Source organism: Carlito syrichta, unplaced genomic scaffold (genome assembly GCF_000164805.1).
Source record: "Carlito syrichta isolate Samal-C Ts95f unplaced genomic scaffold, Tarsius_syrichta-2.0.1 Scaffold308998, whole genome shotgun sequence".
In the NCBI taxonomy this organism is placed as follows: domain Eukaryota; kingdom Metazoa; phylum Chordata; class Mammalia; order Primates; family Tarsiidae; genus Carlito; species Carlito syrichta.
Genome location: NW_007253094.1, coordinates 342806 through 353668, shown reverse-complemented (window position 1 = coordinate 353668; position 10863 = coordinate 342806). Strand labels below are relative to the sequence as shown.

General features: G+C 40.4%; 1 pseudogene; it reads right to left on the bottom strand.

Moving 5' to 3' along the window:
- Positions 1-10384, bottom strand: part of LOC103268964 — a 14185-nt pseudogene extending 3801 nt beyond the window's left edge.
- Positions 10385-10863: the final 479 nt, after the last annotated feature.

Sequence of the window (10863 nt, the reverse complement as noted above, 5' to 3'; positions counted from 1 at the left end):
ATTTATTGTAGAGATGAGGTCTCGCTGCCCAGGTGGGTCTCGAACCCGTGGGCTCAGGCAATCCACTCACCTCAGCCTCCCAAAGGCGCGTGATTACAGGCTGAGCCACTGAGCCCAGCTTATTAAGTGTTTTTAATGAATAAATGAACACTTTGAAGAATTTCATAATAGACCTCAAAAATTATTATACTGCTTTCAAAATGTTTCTTAGAAAGCTAGGAATAAACCACCAAAAGAAACAAAACTAAAATGTGAACCTCATAAATTACCAGAAAATGTAAATTTCTAAATTAATGTTACATGATAAAATATGGTAATAATAGAAAATACACAAAGAAGTAAAAAAATAAGGTAGCAGACAAAGTAAGTATTTTGGTTGAAAAGAAAAAGTTTAATAAACCATACAAGTTGATCATATTTCATAGTACTATTGTGTGTATATACTGTATATGTATTTATGTGTGTTTTCATATATATGAAGTAAAAATATACAAAGAAAACCATACATAATGTATGTGAAAAGAATTTTGGGGAAACAGAAACTAAACAAGCACATCAAAGCATATTCCTCAATTTTGGGAGGAAATATTCATGTTAAAGTAGAAACCATAAAAAGCAAACTTTGGATAAAATTACTTTTAAGAAATGATAGACGATACTTATGAAATGGTGCAATTAAGGCTGGTTGTAACAAATTGTTTATCTTCATGTTTGACACAGTTTTCCTCAAGCAAAATAACAGAGAACATCGAAAATTTTTTCCCACACTTTGTTAGCACACAGAAGAAAATTAAAAAATGGGGAATCCACTTAGATTGATCATGACTTACTAGCTCACATCTTCAATTTCCAGTTTAGTGATATTGTTATGGAATTATGCTAATAACTGGCAAGGCTAACAAACACTTTGAAATTTATATTATGGACATAAGAATAATATGGGTTGAAAGTTGGGGGAAGATGGCAGCTGAGCCAGCCAGACTATGCAAGTCCCCGTGTGAGTGAGTAAGTCTATGGAAAATTTTGTGTTCATGCTGGTGAACAAGTGGGCCTGTGAGTGGCTGAGTGAGTGAGGGCTAGGGAGCTAGCGGTCAGGGCTCTTCTGGTGTAGCAGCTGGTACCACAGCTGCTGGGCTTGGACCCATGCGATTCCTGAGATGCAGAAGCCAACCACTATTTTCTTTTTTCTTTTTTTAAATCAACAAAACCCTTCCTGGAAAGGAAATGCTGGGAGAGACTGTCTAAGTAGGGGCTCAAGAGCAAGTGGCCAGGCCCCTGGTGCAATAGCTAGTGCTGCAGCTTTTCTGCTTGGTCCCTGGCTCTTCCGAGGTCGCAAAAGCCAAGCGCCATTTTTCTTTTAAATGGACAGAAATTTTCCTATGAAAAGCAGCAGGGAGAAGCTGTCACCCCAGACTCTCCCTCACCATTGGCAAGAGAGACTGCCATTTCCAGGCTTTGCCTCACCACTTCAGCGCCTGGCAGGGCATTGGCAGCAGGGGCTGCAGAGGGAGTCTAGAGGCAAAGTCCCGTGGAAGAGGAAAGGAAAGTCACCCCATCACCATTTTGAAGGCGGGGCAGGAAAGTGCTCTGACTTTCTCACCACGGAGCAACAGACCTGATCTCTGTGACTGGCAGATCAACTATTCAGGGATTCATCGTGACCCAGAAGGAATATCCTGAGAGCACAAACTTCAGAGGGAACTGATGAGTGCAGAATTCCTGGTGTCCCACCCACTACCTTGATCCAGTTGGGGGACAAAAGGTGTGGCCAGAAAAGGATGAGGAAGGACTCCAAGGAGATCAGTGGTGAGTCCAGGGTTGACACAAACCCCTTCCTCCCCAGAAATCCTCTGAATGTCAGACCCAGAAAACTGGGCAGAGCCAGGACATCAGTTGCAATAGGAGAACTCCATTCCAGCATAGGCCAGACTGGGGCACCCCTGTAAATTCATACCTGGGGAAGAGACAACCTCCACCTTCCCATGAGAGGAGATCTCCCTAACCATAAGAGACTGGGAGGAGAGGATTGCAGCCCCACCCACCTCCACTGCCCCTCCTCTTTCCCTGTTCAGGACACTGAGGAGAGAGTGAAAGAGGTGGTTTTGCAGGAGAAACCTGATTAGAGGAACAATTACAGAACCTGCCACAAGAGGGCAGGGTTTTTTTAAATTTTTTTTAAAAAATTTTAAAACCTCTTTGTTTTTTAGTTCAAGAATTTTACAAACATGTTTCCTTTGTGCATGAAAACGTGTGTGAGAGTTTGATTTGCATCCTCTCAATTTTTTTTTCATTTTCTGTTTCTCCTTTTATTTGTCATTTTCTGTTTATGTGTGTATACGAATTATTGAGTGTTCATCTTTCAATTTTGGTGTTGTTATTGGTTTGTTTTTGCTCTTTTGTTCTTCTGGGGTTTTTTATTTTTATTTTCTTTTTTCCTCTTTTAATTTTTATTTTAAAATTGTGAAAAACAATTCAGGGCTAGGTATACAAATATTCACCTTATTGATGAGGTGTGCCCCCCTTCCCCAGACAGATATTGACTACCATTAATCCCACTTCCCTTCACCTCCCTATTCCCCTCATAGTTTTCCACCACTGTCAATCCTTTTCTTATAGTATTATGGTAGTTGTTCAAGGTCCATTTATGAATGAGAACATGTGAAACTCAGCTCTTTGTTTTTGTGATAGATCACTCAGTATTATAAACTCTGATTCCATCTAGGTTGCTGCGAAGTTCATGATTTTATCTTTCTTTACGGCTGTGTAATATTCCATTGTGTATATGTACCATTTTTTAAAATCACATCCGCTTTTGATGGGCAGCACAGTTGCTTTCATGTTCTTCCTATTGTGAATAATTCTGCGATAAACATAAATGTACAGGTATCTTTTTCATAGAGTGACCTGAATTCTGGGTATATTCCCAGTAGGGGAATAGCAGGATCATATGGAAGGTCGATTTTTAGAACTTTTAGGAATTGCCACACTGTTTTCCACAGAGGCTTTACTCGTTTACACTTTCACCAACAGTGTAGAAGTGTTCCCTTTTTGTCACGTCCTCTCCAGCATCTGCTATTTTTGTTATTGATGATGGCCATTCTGACTGGAGCTAGGTGATATCTCAGTATAGTTTTAATTTGCATCTCCTTGATGAATAGTGAAGTGGAACATTTTTTTATGTATCTGTTGACTGCACGTATGTCTTCTTTTGAGAAGTGTCTATTCATATCTTTAGCCCACTTTGTAATGGGGTTGTTTGCTTTTTTTTTCTTTTCAGCACATTTGAGTTCCTTGTAGATCCTTGATATTAGGCCTTTGTCAGACATAGAGTTAGCAAATATTTTTTCCTATTCTGTGGGCTGTTTCCCTGCTTGCTTGATGGCTTTGCAGAAGCTTGTCGGTTTAATGAGGTTCCACTTATCTATCTTATCTCTTATGGCCTGGGCACTTTGGGATTTGGTCAGGAATTGGTTGGGTTTCTCATAGATGGCTTTTACTACCTTGAGGTATATTCTGCCTATGCGTAGATGTTCAAGGGGTTTTTATCAAGAAGGGGTGCTGTATTTTATCAAAAACTTTTTCTGTATTAATGATATAATCATGTGGTTTTTGTTTTTATGTCTGTTGATGTATTTAATTATATCTACAGTCTTATGAATGTTGAACTAGCCTTGCATCCCGGGAATGAAGCCTACTTGGTTGTATGGATGATTTTTGAGATGTGTTGTTGAATTCAGTTTGCTAGGATCTTGTTGATATTTTAGCATCTATGTTCATCCAAGAAATTGGCCTGCAGTTCTCTTTCTTTGTTGGTTCTTTTCCTGGCTTGGATATCGATATGATGTTAGCTTCATAAAATTATTTGGGGAGAGTTCCATCTTTCTCAATTGCCTGGAATACTTTCAATAGAATTGGTATCAGTTCCTCCTTGTATGTTTTGTAGAATTCTGCTAGAAAACCATCTGGTCCAGGACTTTTTTTGTAGTTAGATTTCTTATGACATAATCAATTTCCTTAATTGTTGGTCCATTTAGGGTCTCAGTATCTTCTTGTTTCAACCTAAGGAGGTTGTGTGATGTCAGAAAGTCCTTCATTTCCTTACATTTTCAAGTTTGTTTCCATACAAGTGTACAAAATAGTCTCTGATAATCTTTGTATTTCTTCAGGGTCAGCTGTGACTTCATCTTTTGTGTTTCTGATTGAGTTTATTTGGGCTTTTTCTCTCTTTTTCTTGGTCATTCTGGCTAGGGGACCATCAATCTTGTTTATCCTTTCAAAGAACCAGCTTTTTGTTTCATTGATTTTTTGTATTATCTTTTTGTCTTCTATGTCCTGGATTTGGACTTTTATTTTGGTGATCTGGAATCTTCTACTGAAGTTATGGTTTTCATGGTCTTGCATTTCTAGCTTCCTTAGGTAACTTGTTAGACTGTTAACTTGTGATCTTTCCATTTTCTTCATGTGTGTTTGTAAAGATATGAATTTTCCTCTTACTACTGCTTTCATGGTATCCCAGAGATTTTGGTAAGATGTTTCTTCATTTTCACTTGTTTCCAGGTACCTTTTAGTATCTGTTATGATTTCATTGTTGAAACATGAGTTGCTTAGCATCATACTGTTTAATGTTCATGTCTTTGTGGATTTTGGGAACTTTGTTGGTTTGATATTTATTTTTATTCCACTGTGGTTTGAGAAGGTACATGACAAAATTTCAATCTTATGAAATTTGTTTATGTTTGATTTATGGCCAATGATGTGATCAATCTTGGAGTACATTCTATGTGGTGATGAGTAGAATGTATATTCTGTGGTCATTGGGTGGAGTGCTCTGTAGGTATCAATTAAGTTCATTTGTTCAAGAGTCTCATTGAGGTTCTGGGTCTCCTTGCTGATTTTTTGTCTTGATGATCTGTCTAGGGTTGTGAATGGGGTATTAAAGTCCCTAACTAAGATAGTGTTAGAGTCAATCTCTTTTTTAAGTTTGCCTAGAAACTGCTTTACCAACACTGGTGCTCCTATGTTGGGTGCATATATGTTTAGCATGGATATTTCTTGTGGATGGATTGAACCCTTTACCATTATATTGTGACCTTCTTTGTCTTTTTTAAATTTTTGATAGCTTAAAGGATATTTTGCCTGTGATTAAGATTGCAACTCCAGCTTTCTTTTGTGTTCCATTCGCCTGAAATTTTGCTTCCTAATCTCTTACTTTGAGTCTGTGAATGTCCTTTCTGGTGAGATGAGTCTCTTGGAGACAATATATTGTTGCCTCATGGCATTTTATCCATTCTGCCATTGTATGTCTTTTCAATGGTGCATTTAGTCCATTCACATTCAGGGTAATTATTGAAATGTGAGGGTTTATCCCTGTCATGAGGTTCTTACAGAGTTGTTGTTGTACTTGTTTGTTTGTTTTCTTTCTTTTTGGGGTGGGGGTTGATTCATCTGTGTTTCAATCTTTTTCCTGCACTCTTGTGAAGAACATTGTTGTTCTTTTTCCCTTTTCTTCTGTTTTTAACACTTTCTTAAGCATTTCTTATAGAGGAGGTCTGGAGGCAGTGTAAGTTCTTAGGGATTGGATGTCTGGGAAAGATTTTAATTCTCCCTCATTGATGAACCTTAGCTTTACTGGGTAGGTTATTCTTGGTTGAAATTGTTTATCTCTGAGAACTTTGAATATTGAGTTCCAAGCTCTCCTAGCCTGAAATGTTTCTATAGATAAATCTGCTGCTATTTTCATTGGTCTTCCCTGGTAGGCAGTCTGACCTTTTTCTCTTGCTGTTTTTAGGAATTTTTCTTTTATACCTACTTTGTTCAGGCAAATTATTATGTGCCTATGAACTGGTCTTATCATTTGTTGTCTGGCAGGGGTTCTCTGAATCTCTTGTGTTTGAATTTCACATCATTAATGAGGTGAGGGAAGTTTTCTTGAATAATTTTGTGGGATGTTTGTTCCAGGGTGATCTCTGTCTTTCTGCCTCAGGAATTCCAATTACTCTTAGGTTTGTTCTCTTGAAGTTATGACTCATCTCTTAAAGGTTTTGTTCTGTCTTTTAAGCTTCTTTTCCATGTTTTTGACAGTTTGGTTTAATTCTATATTTTGGTCTTCAAGCTCTGAGATTGTTTCTTCTGCTTGGATAACTCTGCTTTCCATGCTTATTAGTTTGTCATTTATTTCAATCACAGTATTCTTCACTGCTGTTATCTCAGTTATCAACTCCTTCCTATTTTCCTCTTGTCTCTCCTCAATTCTTTTTATTCTATCTATTAATGTCTTGATGTCTGGGTTTGTAGTATGTGACCGGTCATTCTAGGGGTTTTTCATTGTTTGCAATCCAAAGTCTGTTTTCTCAGTATCTGACCTCCTAAGGTTCTGTGTGAGACTTATATTCTTCTTTTGGTTTTTCTTCATATGTGTAGATTTTCCTTACCACTTTTTTCTTTTTTCCCTGTCTTCTTTAAATCTGTTATTCTGGGGTGGCAGGGTTGCTTTTACTTCTGTTTGCTCAATCTCCTATTCTTTTTTGTGTGAATCCTCTGGCTTTGTTTAATATGAAGCTGGACTATAGGTTGGGGACTATACTTTTTGTAGTTTTGAGTTTTAATTAAGGAGGAGCTATGATTAAAATTCTATCTGCAGATCCCAGTATCTACCGACTGATGTATAGATACCCTGGAACCTGCTTCCCACTACCTTGCAATCTGTCCATACAGTGGGAGTATATCTTTGCTCCTTGAAAGTAAATTGAGGTGAGAATAGGAAAGAAATGGAGTGGCAGTGGGGGGAGGGGGGAGCAGAAACTAGAGAGAGAAGAAAAAAAGGGAAAACAGACAAAGGTACCCTTTAACAAAAGAAAATAGACATGAAGACAAATGAGAGTAAAAGAAAAAAACAAAAACAACAAGAAAAATTCTAGAACATACAATCATACAGACACACAAGCAAACCAACCTTCTTATGCTGTACTATTCCCCTACACAAACATGAGGTCTTAGATCACAAGTTGGAAGCTGGGAAGAGCTAGGCAGAGCTGGGTGGGGTAATGCACGTCTCTGCCTGGTCTCAGGGTTCCAGCTGATCTCTGGTTCTATACTGCAGCCGGGTCCAGCTGTGGGAGGCAGAGTGCGAGATAGTTGGGCACTGCAGGTTAGTGTATACAGTGTGTCTTGGGCCTCTTTTTCTTTCTTTGTTCTTAGGCCTCAAGCTGGAGGTTGGGCAGAACTGGGTGGAGCTAGGTGGGGTAATGCAGATCTCTGCCTGGTCTCAGAACTCCAGTTGTTCTCTGGTCCTGCTGTAGCCAGGGGCAAGTTGGGGAAGGTGGAGTGTGAAACAACCATGAATTGCTGGTCAGCGTAGTGAAGGGCAGCTGGAAGCGGGGTGGTGCAGCCAGCAAAGGAGCCCAGAGCTTTATGGGGGTGGGATCCGAGGGCCTGCCCATGGGCACCAGTGGCTGGGGCCTAGGTGGGGCGGTGCAGCTGGGAAGGAAACCCACAGCTCCACAGGATGGGGGCCAAGGGCCTCCGCAGGTGGCAGTGACTGGGGGGGTGGCAGCTGGAGAGGGAGCCTGGAGCTCAATGAGGCTGGGAGCCTAGGGCTTTCTGGAATGGAGCATTGATGGTAGTGGTGGCCACAGTAGCCAAGTGGTGTGTGAGACCGAAGGCCTCCAGGTCTTGGACCAGCACGGCTGAGGGGCAACGCAAGATTTTTTTTTTTTAGTTGGAGTCTTATTCTGTCACCCAGGCTGGAGGGCAGTGGCATGCTCTGGACCACCACAGCCTCGACCTGCTAGGTTCTGGTGATCCTTCCACCTCAGCCTTCCAAGTAGCTGGAACTACAGGCGTGCTCTATAATGCCTGGCTAATTTTTTGATTTATTGTAGAGATGAGGTCTCACCAAGTTGCCCAGGCAAGTCTCGAACCTGTGGGCTCAGGCAATCCACTCACCTTGGCCTCCCAAAGCATAGGATTAGAGACTGAGCCACCAAGCCTGGCTCCAAAGCAAGATTTTTTTATGGAAACTCACTTTCACAGATATTGTCACAGTCCCACTTGTGCCATCACCATCTTGCCAGAAGTCCTATTTTGATTTTCTATAATTTAAGGTGTGTGTCAATATATGTGTGAGAGTTCAACCCAAATTCTTTTTTAATTTTTTTGGTCCCTTCCGTTCTTTCTTTTTTCTTCTCTATTCACTTTATCCTAGGCGTGTGTGTGTGTGTGTGTGTGTGTGTGTGTAGTTTTTAGTTTTCTTGGATTTTTATTGTTACTGTTTGTTTTGTTTCACTTTGTAATTATTCCACTTTGCTTTGTGGTCTGTGTGTATGTCTGTGTGTTCAATAGATTTTTGCATTGGTTTCTGTTTTGTATCATCATATAGATTGGTGGTGGATAGTGGGTCTCAGGGATTACATACCACAGTAAGTAAACATTATAATTTGCAAGTAGTTTCTGAATCCTAGTGCCCCATCCCCTACTTTATTAAAGTTTCCAAAAGTATAAAAGACAGCAATGCTTCCCATCCACCATCCCATTTCAAAATAGAACAAATCCAGAGCCCAGATCTGGGAAGAATAAAGAACTCAGCAAACATCAGAAATGAAAGCCTCTCCCCCTGACACTGAATAACAGAAGTAAATAGAAAAGCAATGAGGAAAAACCAAAGGAAGCCCTCAGGCAATTTCAAGTGTACCAAAGACAAAACTCCTAGAAAATCAGACCTTGGTACCCAAATAATGGAAGTCACCAACGACTGTCCCCAGAATATGACAGGGATTAGGGAATGGATGGAAAGAGTGAATAAGACTCAAGAAAGACAAGATGAAACACTGAAAGAACTTGTAACACAAATGTTGGCAATAAACAATTTCATCCAGGAAATAAATAACAAGATGACAAGCATGGAAAGCAGAATTAATTGAGCTGAAGAAGGAATCTCAGAACCTGAAGACCAGAACATGGAATTAACCCAATCTCTAATAAATAGAAAGAAGACTCATAAAGAAAGAACAAAATCTACAAGAGATGTGCGATTATATCAAGAAGCTGAACCTACGCCTGATTGGTATCCTAGAAGAAGAAAGGGAAATGGAGAACAACTTGGAGCAAGTATTCCAAAAGGTAATCCAAGAAAACGTTCCCCATCTCACCAGAGAAGTGACCGGCCAAGGACAAGAGATACAGAGAACCCCCACAAGACATCAAATGAGAAGACCAACCCCTGAACACATAGTAATTCACCTACACAAAGTAGGCACAAAAGAAAAAATAGAAAAAATGTAGGCAGCAAGGGAGAAAGGACAGACTATCTACCAGGGAAAACCAATCAGAACAGCAGCAGACCTATCAGCAGAAACACTACAAGCAAGAAGGGACTGGAGTTCAATATTCAAAGTCCTTAAAGATAAAAAATTTCAACCAATAATTTCCTACCCAATCGAGCTAAGCTTCATCAGTGATGGAGAATTAAAATCCTTCCTGGCCATCCAATCCCTGAGATTATGCAGTTTCTAGACCAGCTCTACAGCAGACACTTAAAAAGATATTAAGCATAGAAAAAAGAAAAAAAAGAATGACCACACACTTCCCAAGAAGACAGCAGAGCACATAATCAACATAGGATACAGCACAACAAAAAACCTGAAAACACACAAATATATCAACCTCAAAGTCAAAAGAAAATCAGCAAAGAAAAAACTTTAAAGAACCTCATGACAGGGATAAATAATCACATTTCTATAATCAGCCTGAATGTAATGACTAAATGCACCACTGAAAAGATACAGAATGGTAAATTGCATAAGAAGCCATGACCCAACTATCTGCTGTATCCAGAAGACTTATCTCACTACAAGGGATGCACACAGACTCAAAGTTAAAGGTTGCAAAATGAGTTTCCAGGCATATTAATCACAAAAGCAGGCAAGAGTCAATCTTAATATCAGACAAAACAACCTTAAAGCTATCAAAAATTTTAAAAGATGCAAAAGGACACTACATAATGATAAAATGTTCAATCCATCAACAAGAAATATCTATCCTAAACATACACACAGGACTTCTGGCAAGATGGCAATGGAGCAGCATGGTCTGTGAGATCCTCTGTGAAAGAGAACACTCATAAAGACCCCAGCTCTCTCCCAAGGGCTGCAGCTCCCATCTTCCACAGCCTGCTCTTCACAGGGAGCTTAGCTGCCACTGACACCTGCCACTGCTACTCAGATATCACGGTGGTCTGGGCTGCTTCCACAGTCGCGGAAGCTGCTGCTGCGGTAATTGCCCACCCATGCCTGAGGCGACCCACTACTACAGACTGTGAAGCCCCTGCAAGCAGGATCTTCTGAGATTGCCGCTGCCTGACTGCTGCTGCTGCTGCTGCCACTGCCATGCCATGCCCCTTGCCCAGAGCCAGGCCTGTGGGGCTCCCCCCATGTACAGGGAAGTTGCCGCCACCAATCCCAGATCCATAATATCCCCTCACTTCCCTCTGGACTTCAACGATGAGATAGCACCACCTGCTGGGGATCCAAGGTAACAACATCAAAATGGGAATGACAGAGACTCTTTCCTCTTATTAAATAGAAAAAGCCAAATTTCAGTAATAGACTGGACGGGGGGCCCATATCTGAACTGTTCTTCACAGCAGACCAGGGGCAACTGACCCTAATCATGAATAATTCTACCAGTCTGCAAAGGCAGCTAGATATTGGAGCTGAAAGGACATTGGACTTAAAGGAAAAGTCTCAGAGTGTGCTCGGTTGGTTCTGCTACTCTACTGACTTCAATCTACCCCTTTGCCCTTTTTTTCTTTTTTTCCTTTTTTCTTATTTCTCTGTAAGTCCCATCTTTGTATAGAGGAATAGCACA